The 12,284-nt window shown below is 40.6% G+C and overlaps 1 protein-coding gene across 1 annotated transcript in view; it reads right to left on the bottom strand.

The window, feature by feature from the left end:
* LOC137417996 (E3 ubiquitin/ISG15 ligase TRIM25-like) overlaps positions 1-12,284 on the bottom strand; it is a 227,682-nt gene that overhangs the window by 21,288 nt on the left and 194,110 nt on the right. The gene's annotated exons all lie outside the window — the stretch shown is intronic.

The raw sequence follows: 12,284 nt of genomic DNA, 5'->3' as shown, positions 1-12,284 counted from the left end.
GTGTTTTATGTACAACACCTGGAAATATTAACCAAAAGTTTCTGCTACGTTTATGATGATCCATGAACACTTCACTGCACAGAATTCATTTTAACAACTTTTACATAAAGATTCTCCACTTTTACAAAACCTTTACAATTACAGTTCATGAGAAGAATAAAACAATGAATGAATGAATGATCAGTAACATCGACTTGGATGTTAAATTTTGCACAAACACCAAGTTCATGTCCTGGTTCCTCACAATCTCAACTAATGACCTCATTCACCTGTAAAATGTTTGTTTTCTGCACAAAATAAGATTTCTCTCCCTCGCGGGCCGATCCGCCAACAATCCCGGATTACAACTTTGTGGATTTCATGTAATGAATTTTACAATTTATGAAAAATGATTTAAATGATGTTAGTCTTGTAGCACGGCACCTGGTAGAGCACATACCTCCACCAGGCTGGACAGTTTATGTTTTGTATCCACTGAAGAACGGATCTGGATCCAGACCTGAACCAAAGTCGAATCAGCTTGTTATTGTCGCACCCAACCAACTCATTCACCAAGTTTTGTTTAAACGCATTCACAACTTTTTGAAATATCGTGGTATGCAGTATATCGTTTTTGGCTTCGCCAAATCGTTTGAATTCGGCCTCGTCACACTCCCAACCTATCCACAAGATTCCGTCCGAATCCATCCACAACGTTTTGAGATATCCTGCTCACAGACAAACAAATGAAAAATCGGTCAGAGACCGAGGACTTGCCGGAATGTACTTTTTTATCGGCCATTTAGGACAAATATGGCAGCCGAACCACGTGACCGATGACGTCATCATTAACATATATTATTCCCCATGGAGAGTTCTTTACAATGAGCCATGTCTGATTTTTTTCTGTTCAGTACTTTCGGAGATATAGAAGTGCAAAGTTTTTCGGTTTTTCCAAGATGGCGGCCGAACCACGTCACCGATGACGTCATCAATTAGGCACAGTCTATTCCAGGGCAAGACCAATATGTGTGCAAAGTTTGGCGATTCTACGTGCAACGGTGTAGACGCAGTGCTGCAAACAGACAGACAAACAGACAGACAAACAGACAAACAGACAAATGAAAAATCGGTCAGAGACCGAGGACTTGCCGGGATGTACTTTTTATCGGCCATTTTGGACAAATATGGCGGCCGAACCACGTGACCGATGACGTCATCAACATATTTCATTCCCCATGGAGAGTTCTTTCCAATGAGCCATGTCTCAATTTTTTCTATTCAGCACTTTCGGAGATGTGGAGGTGCAAAGTTTTTCGGTTTTTCCAAGATGGCGGCCGAACCACGTGACCGATGACGTCATCATTAACATATTTTATTCTCCATGGAGTGTTCTTTACAATGAGCCATGTCTCAATTTTTTCTGTTCAGCACTTTTGGAGATATAGTGGTGCAAAATTTTGCCGTTTTTCCAAGATGGCGGCCGACCACGTGACTGATGACGTCATCATTAAGATATTTTATTCCCCATGGAGAGTTCTTTACAATGAGCCATGTCTCAATTTTTTCTGTTCAGTACTTTTGGAGATATAGCGGTGCAATTTTTTTGCCGTTTTTCCAAGATGGCGGCCGAATCACGTGACCTATGACGTCATCATTAACATATTTCATTCCCCATGGAGAGTTCTTTACAATGAGCCATGTCTCAATTTTTCTGTTCAGTACTTTTGGAGATATGGAGGTGCAAATTTTTTCGGTTTTTCCAAGATGGCGGCCGAACCACGTGACTGATGACGTCATCATTAACATGTTTTATTCCCCATGGAGAGTTCTTCACAATGAGCCATGTCTCAATTTTTTCTGTTCAGCACTTTGAGATATCGAGGTGCAAATTTTTTCGGTTTTTCCAACATGGCGGCCGAACCACGTGACCGATGACGTCATCATTTGGGCACAGTATATTAGAGGGCAAGACCAATATGTGTGCCAAGTTTGGCGATTCTACGTGCAACGGTGTAGACGCAGTGCTGCAAACAGACAAACAGACAAACAGACAAACAGACAAATGAAAAATCGGTCAGAGACCGAGGACTTGCCGGAATTTACTTTTTTATCGGCCACTTAGGACAAATATGACGGCCGAACCACGTGACCGATGACGTCATCAACATATTTCATTCCCCATGGAGAGTTCTTTCCAATGATCCACGTCTCAATTTTTTCTATTTAGCACCTTTGGAGATATGGAGGTGCAGGGTTTTTCAGTTTTTCCAAGATGGCGGCCGAAACACGTGACCGATGACGTCATCATCAACATATTTCATTCCCCATGGAGAGTTCTTTCCAATGAGCCACGTCTCAATTTTTTCTATTTAGCACTTTTGGAGATATAGTGGTGCAAAGTTTTGCCGTTTTTCCAAGATGGCGGCCGACCACGTGACTGATGACGTCATAATTCACATATTTTATTCCCCATGGAGAGTTCTTTCCAATGAGCCATGTCTCAATTTTTTCTATTCAGTACTTTCAGAGATATGGAGGTGCAAAGTTTTGCCGTTTTTCCAAGATGGCGGCCGAACCACGTGACCTATGACGTCATCATTAACATGTTTTATTCCCAATGGAGAGTTCTTTACAATGAGCCATGGCTCAATTTTTTCTGTTCAGCACTGAGATATCGAGGTGCAAAAATTTTCGGTTTTTCCAAGATGGCGGCCGAACCACGTGACTGATGACGTCATCATTTGGGCACAGTATATTAGAGGGCAAGACCAATATGTGTGCCAAGTTTGGCGATTCTACGTGCAACGGTGTAGACGTAGTGCTGCAAACAGACAAACAGACAGACAAACAAACGAACAGATCAACATACTTGCCGGAATCTTTTCCGGCAAGTAATGAAAAATCGGTCAGAGACCGAGGACTTGCCGGAATTTACTTTATTATCGGCCATTTAGGACAAATATGGCGGCCGAACCACGTGACCGATGATGTCATCATTAACATATTTTATTCCCCGTGGAGAGTTCTTTACAATGAGCCATGTCTCAATGTTTTCTATTCAGCACTTCCGAACATATGGAGGTGCAAAATTTTTCGGTTTTTCCAAGATGGCGGCCGAACCACGGGACTGATGACGTCATCATTAACATATTTTATTCTCCATGGAGAGTTCTTTACAATGAGCCATGTCTCAATTTTTTCTGTTCAGCACTTTCGGAGATATAGAGGTGCAAAGTTTTGCCGTTTTTCCAAGATGGCGGCCGACCACGTGACATATGACGTCATCATTAACATATTTTATTCCCCATGGAGAGTTCTTTACAATGAGCCATGTCTCAATTTTTTCCATTCAGTGCTTTTGGAGATATGGAGGTGCAAAAATTTTCGGTTTTTCCAAGATGGCGGCCGAACCACCTGACATATGACGTCATCATTAACATATTTTATTCTCCATGGAGAGTTCTTTACAATGAGCCATGTCTCAATTTTTTCTGTTCAGCACTTTCGGAGATATAGAGGTGCAAAATTTTTCCAAGATGGCGGCCGAACCACGTGACCAATGACGTCATCAATTGGGCACAGTCTATTCCAGGTCAAGACCAATATGTGTGCAAAGTTTGGCGATTCTACGTGCAACGGTGTAGACGCAGTGCTGCAAACAGACAGACAAACAGACAGATGAAAAATCGGTCAGAGACCGAGGACTTGCCGGAATGTACTTTTTTATCGGCCATTTAGGACAAATATGGCGGCCGAACCACGTGACCGATGATGTCATCATTAACATATTTTATTCCACGTGGAGAGTTGTTTACAATGAGCCATACCTCAATTTTTTATATTCAGGACTTTCGGAGATGTGGAGGTGCAGAGTTTTTCGGTTTTTCCAAGATGGCGGCCGAACCACGTGACTGATGACATCATCATTAACATATTTTATTCCCCATGGAGAGTTCTTTACAATGGGCCATGTCTCAATTTTTTCTATTCAGCACTTTCGGAGATATGGAGGTGCATAGTTTTTCGGATTTTCCAAGATGGCGGCCGAATCACGTGACCGATGACGTCATCATTAACATATTGTATTCTCCATGGAGAGTTCTTTGCAATGAGCCATGTCTCAATTTTTTCTATTCAGTACATTCAGAGATATGGATGTGCAAAGTTTTTCGGTTTTTACAAGATGGCGGCCGAACCACGTGACTGATGACGTCATCATTAACATATTTTATTCCCCATGGAGAGTTCTTTCCAATGAGCCATGTCGCAATTCTTTCTATTCAGCACTTTTGGAGATGCAAATTTTTTCGGTTTTTCCAAGATGGCGGCCGATCCACGTGACTGATGACGTCATCATTAACATATTTCATTCCACATGGAGAGTTCTTTACATTGAGCCATGTCGCAATTTTTTTCTGTTCAGCACTTTTGGAGATAGATGATGCAAAGTTTTTCGGTTTTTCCAAGATGGCGGCCGAACCACGTAACGTATGACGTCATCATTAACATATTTTATTCCACATGGAGAGTTCTTTACAATGAGCCATGTCTCAATTTTTTCTATTCAGCACTTTCGGAGATATGGAGGTGCACAAAAAATATTCTGCACCATTGGGAGATGGGGCCAAAAACGATGCACAGCAGGATATCTCATAAAGTTGTGGACAGATTCGGACGAAACTTGGTGGACAGGTTGGGTGTGACAAGGCAGAATCGATGTGATTTTGGTGAAGATGTGGACATGGATTCGGCTACAAGAATTATTTAATTTCCTCAGTGATTCTTCACCATTGAGAGATCAAACCAAAAGCGATATATCTATAACATGATATTAAAAAAATTATGGATGAGTTATGACTAAACTAGGTGGATGAGTCGGTTCGGTGACAGGAACAAGCCGATTCGATTTTGGTTCAGGTCCGAATCCAGATCTGGTCTATCGGTGCATACAAACATAAACTGCTTAGCCTGGCGGGGGCGTTGTTCCAAGTGCCGTTCTCGTTCATCATATTTTGGATAACGCAGCCTCGGGCTCTGGCATTATACATGGAAAAGCAAATCGATTACACCCCGCCCCGGACGAGGCAAAACGCTGGTGCACGTGACCGTGACGCCGGAAATGACGTTGCTGACACCATCCAGTCGTAGCTATGGTGACGCCGGAAATGACGTTGCTGACACCACCCAGTCGTAGCTATGGTGACGCCGGAAAGGACGTTACTGAGACACTCGGTCTTAACCCTGGTGGAGCTCCGTACTAAAGCACGCGAGGAAATTGTGAGACTGAGATTTTATATACACATACACCTTAGAAAAGCTTTTTTTATACACATTCACTTCATTCAGAAGTTCAAAAAGATGCGATTACAAATCTTCCCTCACCCTCCCCACAACCCCTCCACCCTCTCCCCCTCCCCTCCCCCACACGCCGCTTGGTCACTTGCATGATATTTAGCCATATTTACCCATATTTACTGGCATAACATTCACTCATAATTCATATTTACCCATAAATTATATTCACCCATAAATCATATTTACCCCTGCTATCGAAGGTGGGTGAAGGATGTGTTATGTGTCTGTGTCTGTGTTACCCATGTCTGTTTGTCTGTTTGTCTGTGAACAAGATATCTCAAAAAGTTGTGGGCGGATTTGGACGGAATCTGTCGGAGAGGTAGCATATGTCATATATGACAAGGACGAAATGATTCGATTTTGGTGAAGATCCGGACCCGGCTGCTATCATTTTTTAAGTGATTCTTCACCATTGGGAGATAGGGCCAAAAACGATACATAGCGGGATATCTCAAAATGTTGTGGACAGATTTGGACGAAACTTGGTGGACTGGTTGGGTGTCTGACAAGAAAGAAGTGATTCAATTTTGATGACGTTTCGAATCCGGATCCGGATCAGATAATTTTAAAGTGATTTTTCACCATTGAGTTGTCGGGCTAAAATCGATATATAACACGATATCTCATTGCCCGCCGATGTCACTCGATCCGAAGTATTATTTGTGCACATTTACCTCAGAAGTGCATTTGTACACAATGCACGCGGTGCAGCATCAGCGGACGCCAAAGGATATGTTGTCCATCGCCCCCTCCCAATACAGTGTCTATGAGCTGCACGGCGGTATTGCCGGGCGTCGAAGGCCGAAGGTGCCCCGGCAATGCCGCGCTGGAGGATATTTATTTATTTGAAGTGGGGGCGATGTACTTTGAATGTGTCTATGCTTGTATGTTATATTTTTAGTTCCCCTGTGGTATAAATATACCTATGAAATAGCTAATTAATATCTCAAAAGTTACATCTGCGATTTGCAAATAAATACAGTTGTGTAAATAATATTCAAGCGGTTGGAACTGCTCGAATGATTAGTTCAATTGTTTCAATGTTGATCTTAATGGAAAATATTGTTTTTTGGTGATGAGAATATTCACTTTTTCTTTGCAGGTGCAGTTTTGTACTTGTTTGCCGAACAGTTGTTTGCCGAACGCTTGACATCACCTGCTGACTTTGGTGAGAGTTTTTAGATCTGCTGTGGTGATAGTCAGCAGAGCTTTTCCGATACTCATTCGTCCGGCATCGTCTGTCATCTGTCTGCCGGTGTCTTATCAACTTTTTTCAAAGTGTATCTTCTCAAAGAGCTCATTGTGGATTCTTTCAATACTTGTTACACTGATTGTATGGGCTCCTCCCCTCAAAGTAGTAGATAATTTTTGGAATTTGTATGTTTTTGAATTTTCTGAAACTTCAAATTGGACTTTATCATTGGAATTTCAAACTCTATCATTTCTCGAAGATCATCTTTTCTAATCATGCATGTAGCAGGTTTAGGACCTTACTAGGTACCCAAGCAGTATGGGTGCTGTTGAATCATCCAAAGGGACAGAACATGGTACGAATGCTACACATTCGTACAGATCCAAAGGGCCAATTTTAGGGCGGTTTATATGATCTAAAATGACAGTTTTGGGGGCGAAGTTACCATTACTTCTGCAGGCTTAATTATTAGGTATAACATGTTTGTGGTATAGGGCAATGAAAGAAATCATATCTGATTTTCCTATAAACCGGATACAGCAGACTAACTGCAGGGCCGTGTGTTCAAACTCAGGCCCGGCATGAAGCAAGTTTTGTTTTTCATCCTGGTTGAAAAATTGAGGTTTTCCCTACTGAACCATGTTTACTGAATTCTGAATTCACAATTGTGTCACCCGATGCAAGGGCGTTAGATGACGGGTAGAATTGCCTTCGTCCAAACGTCGTAAAATAAATACCAATTCAGAAATTAATATAAACTTACAAATATTCTTATTTGTGTTTTTTTTCTCTTTTCAGGTGCTGTTCCTGGTATCATTCTTCATATCGTTATCACGCGTGGTCCTGCCATTATCAAACTCCATCGCACCTCATCAAAAAGAGAAAAGTCACCAAAATCCATAGCAAATTTCACATCATCTTTGTCCTAAACAAAAGGTTTAAAGAAAAACGAAAAGTTACGAAAAAAACCGACTTTAAATAAAGTCTGATTTTGTTGATTTACTGCACAAATTACATTTTAAGCACACATCGATATAAATATCTTCCAATTTTTTTGTAAATTCGGAAGTTTATCATGGGTAAACCAAAAGGCAAAAGCACTGCTCAAAGAAGAGAAGAGTCTAAGTTAAGAATGAGAAAATCGCGTGAGAATGAAACACCAGAGAAGAGAAAACTGAGGCAGAACACAGATCAAGAGAAACACACAGAATCAAGGGAAAATGAAACAACAGAGAAGAGAGTTAAAAGACAGAGAACAGTGAAAAGTTCAATGCAACACATTCGTGAGGTTGAAACACCAGAGAAGAGAAAACTGAGGCAGAACACAGATCAAGAGAAACACACAGAATCAAGGGAAAACGAAACAACAGAGAAGAGAAAACTGAGGCAGAACACAGATCAAGAGAAACACACAGAATCAAGGGAAAATGAAACAACAGAGAAGAGAGTTAAAAGACAGAGAACAGTGAAAAGTTCAATGCAACACATTCGTGAGGTTGAAACACCAGAGAAGAGAAAACTGAGGCAGAACACAGATCAAGAGAAACACACAGAATCAAGGGAAAACGAAACAACAGAGAAGAGAAAACTGAGGCAGAACACAGATCAAGAGAAACACACAGAATCAAGGGAAAATGAAACAACAGAGAAGAGAGTTAAAAGACAGAGAACAGTGAAAAGTTCAATGCAACACATTCGTGAGGTTGAAACACCAGAGAAGAGAAAACTGAGGCAGAACACAGATCAAGAGAAACACACAGAATCAAGGGAAAACGAAACAACAGAGAAGAGAAAACTGAGGCAGAACACAGATCAAGAGAAACACACAGAATCAAGGGAAAACGAAACAACAGAGAAGAGAAAACTGAGGCAGAACACAGATCAAGAGAAACATACAGAATCAAGGGAAAATGAAACAACAGAGAAGAGAGTTAAAAGACAGAGAACAGTGAAAAGTTCAATGCAACACATTCGTGAGAATGAAACACCAGAGAAGAGAAAACTGAGACAGGAAAATGTGAAAAAATCAATGAGAATCATTAGAGAAGTGAAGATTAACATAATCCCAGAAAATGAAACAGTGATTTCAGAGTTTTTGAAAAATGTTAAGGATTCTGCAAATTATATATGTTGTTCATGTCACCGTTTAATGTACAGAATGACAGTTATACACTTGAATGAAGATAGATACAAGAAGTGTTCCAGCAGTTTGTTCAATGATGTACTTTCATATAGATTAAAGTCGCATGATGGCCAAGAGTGGATATGTAGAACATGTGATTTGACTCTGAAGACAGGAAAAATGCCTGCACAATCAAAGGCTAATAACTTGTCGCTACAACAACAGCCACGTGAACTGAAAGACCTAAATGCGCTGGAACTAAGATTGATATCGCAAAGAATCCCATTCATGAAAATGGTTGGTTTACCAAGAGGAAAACAACATGGTATACATGGTCCTGCAGTTAACGTGCCATCAAAATTAGATGCTGTTTGTAAACTGTTCCCACGATTGCCATCTGAATCACAGATAGTGCCCATGAAGTTGAAACGGAGTCTGAAACATTCCTCTCATTATATGTATGATTATGTACATGCTGATAGAGTTTTGAATGCTTTGCGCAGGTTAAAGTTAGACAACCCTCATTACACAAATATTGAAATCAATGAAAACTGGGCCTGTGATGCTGCACATGATGACATTGAGCTTTGGCAAGCAATTAGCTGTGATGATCCTAGCTTGAAGAAACGAAAACAAAGTTCGTGTGAAACACAATCAACACCTGGCTCTACTGACCATAGTTCAGAAAGTGTAGCACAGGGCTGTTCAGAAGAAAAACAACCAACATTTGTGATTGATGTATCAATGTCAGATCTGCCACAACATTGTCAGACAGACTATGCAAAGTTGAATGTCTTAGCTAGGAAAAACAGGATGAATATTGTTGACGTTCCACGTGATGGCAATTGTATGTTCTATTCTGTTTGTTACCACCTTGACAGGCTAGGAGTGACTACATGTAACCCAGTTTTGTTGCGTGAACAAGTTGCTGATTTCATGACCACAAATGCTGAGAATTATCGTGACTTTATATCAGCCAGGATAGCAACAGAAAATTTGTCTAATGCTGATACTGAGCAACCAACGGAACATGATAGAGCTATCAGGGAAATACAGGATATCGAAACACAAAGAGAGTTGCAATGGATAAGGTACATTGATGAAGTTCAATATGGAAATCAATGGGGAGACCACGTAACACTACAGGCACTGGCAGATATGTTTTCATTCACTGTTTATGTTCATGCAACGTCAAGCTCTACCATGCACACTGTATGTTCCAGATATCACAGTGATAAGGAATTTCATCTTGGATTGATTGGTCAATCTCACTATGTTGTGTTTGAGCCATACTCTGTATGCGATGGTACAAGTGTATCCTTGTCAAATGACGAAGTGCTTGAAAAACATGTTAATATGTCTGACACGAGTAGAGTGGCATCATCTTTGGAGACTGAAACGTGTGATGGAAAGACAACTGTGACTAAGGAAAACACATTAAGTGATGACTCTGATGAGGAACTAGTTGCTGAAGATGAGCATGCTTTTGAAGAAGCTTCTAAAGTTTGCGGCTTGCCATATGAAACCAGCATGATGAATGAAAATCCAGAATTAGTAAACAAATTGATAAGTGTTGCACCAGGAGATAACGAGAAGCCAATGCCACTTCTGAGTGATCCTAATTTTGAGGAATTGTCACATCCAGATAAATATCCAGATGGATCAAATGCACTGACAACTGATCGACCAATTCATTTAACTCCACGAAAATACTTCAACCAAAGACTACTTGATGTAGATGGACGATTTGCGAAATCAATTGAATATCTCCTTAGTGCACAATATGCTACTGAAAGCAAACAAGTTCAGAGTGATATCAATCACTTCATGTTTCGTAGAGCTAGTGGCAAACACTTTCGTGGCAAAAGACTCACAGCTGGTATGGTGAAAAGTGTTGAACACATGAGTAGACTTATACAATCTGACCATGCATATAGAATCCTGAAGAATGTTAGAGGGACACAGGCCTACTTTCAAACTGTATTTTATGATGTACTCGCCATGGTTCGACAAGTAGGTAATCCTACATGGTTTTTCACAGTATCTGCTGCCGACATGCAATGGCCTGATGTAATTCAACCAATAGCTCGACAGTATGGTACAATACTGAGTGACGATGATGTGAAAATTATGTCATTTGCAGATAGATCAATGTGGTTGAGATCAAACCCTGTCACTGCTGCACGCCAGTTTCAATACAGATTAGAGCTTTTGTTCAGAGATGTACTGAAATCGAATGCTCATCCGCTAGGTGAGATTGTTGACTATGTGATCCGTATAGAATTTCAAGCTCGTGGATCTCCTCATGCTCACACATTACTTTGGGTAAAAAATGCACCAAAATTAGATGTTGCATCTGATGAAGCTGTTGCATCTTTCATGGACAAACATGTATCTTGTGCTCTGCCAGATGATGATCCTGTGCTACACACATTAGTTGAAAGGTTGCAAGTCCATAGTCACTCGTCTTACTGTAGAAAAAAGGGTTGTTGTCGATTCAAATACCCAAAACCACCGAGTTCAAGAACTATCATTGCCAGAGAACCAGATGAACAAAATTCAAAACTGGTCAAGGAAAGTGCCAAGTGTGTTCTCAGCAAAGTGAAAGAGGTATTGTCCGATGAAAGTACCCCAAAGAATGTTAGTATGAAAAAACTGTTGGATATGGCGAATGTACCAGAAGAACTTTATGCAAATGCGTTGCCAGTTTCTGAGAAAGGCAAACATATACTGCTGAGGAGAAACCCTTCTGAAGTTAATGTTAATCCATACAATCCTACTGTATTGAAAGCATGGCAAGCAAACATTGATATCCAGTTCATTGTTGATGCATATGCATGTGTTATGTATGTAGCTGCTTACATGACCAAGAATGAAAAAGGTGTAGGAGAGCTATTGAAACAAGTGTGCAAAGAATACAAAGATCAGGACATCAAAACAATGTTGAGACGTGTGGGATCAGTATTCTTGAACCATCGTGAAGTAAGTGCACAAGAAGCTGTGTATCGAATTTTGTCAATGCCAATGAAGAAATTCAGTAGACAGGTGTTGTTTGTCAATACTGATGCAAAAACAGAACGATCAGCTGTGCTGAAACCACAAAAAGAGCTTGATGATCTGGATGATGGAGATGAGGATATATTCCAAAGTAACATCATCATAAGATATGCTTCAAGGCCTAACATATTGGAAAACCTGTGCCTTGCTGATTTTGCTGCCAATTATACGGTTAGTCATTGTGACAGAGGTGAAGAGATAGATGACAGTGTTCCTGTAGTATTAGAAATGGATCAAGAACAGGCAGGATTAGCTGACAGAGATAGACTCCCGAAGTACATCAAGTTGAAAGATGGCAAAGGAACAATGCATAAACGTCGATGTGAAGCAGTAATTCGATTTAGAAAGTTTAGTTTTGAAAAAGACTCCAGTAACTTCTATCGAGCAAAACTGATGCTATATTTACCATGGAGAAATGAGGATGTTGATCTGACTGCAGGCTTTCCTGATTATGCTTCTCATTATTTTGCCGTTGCCGATGCCATATGTGAAAATGAGGCAAAATTCACACAAAATTTGGAACTAATCGATCAAGCTATGCATGATCATGCAGAATATGGACCACCGGAACATGCA

This window comes from Myxine glutinosa, chromosome 1 (genome assembly GCF_964187855.1).
Source record: "Myxine glutinosa chromosome 1, kmMyxGlut1.1, whole genome shotgun sequence".
NCBI classification, from domain to species: Eukaryota; Metazoa; Chordata; class Myxini; order Myxiniformes; family Myxinidae; genus Myxine; species Myxine glutinosa.
This window is presented reverse-complemented; position numbering and strand designations above follow the sequence as displayed.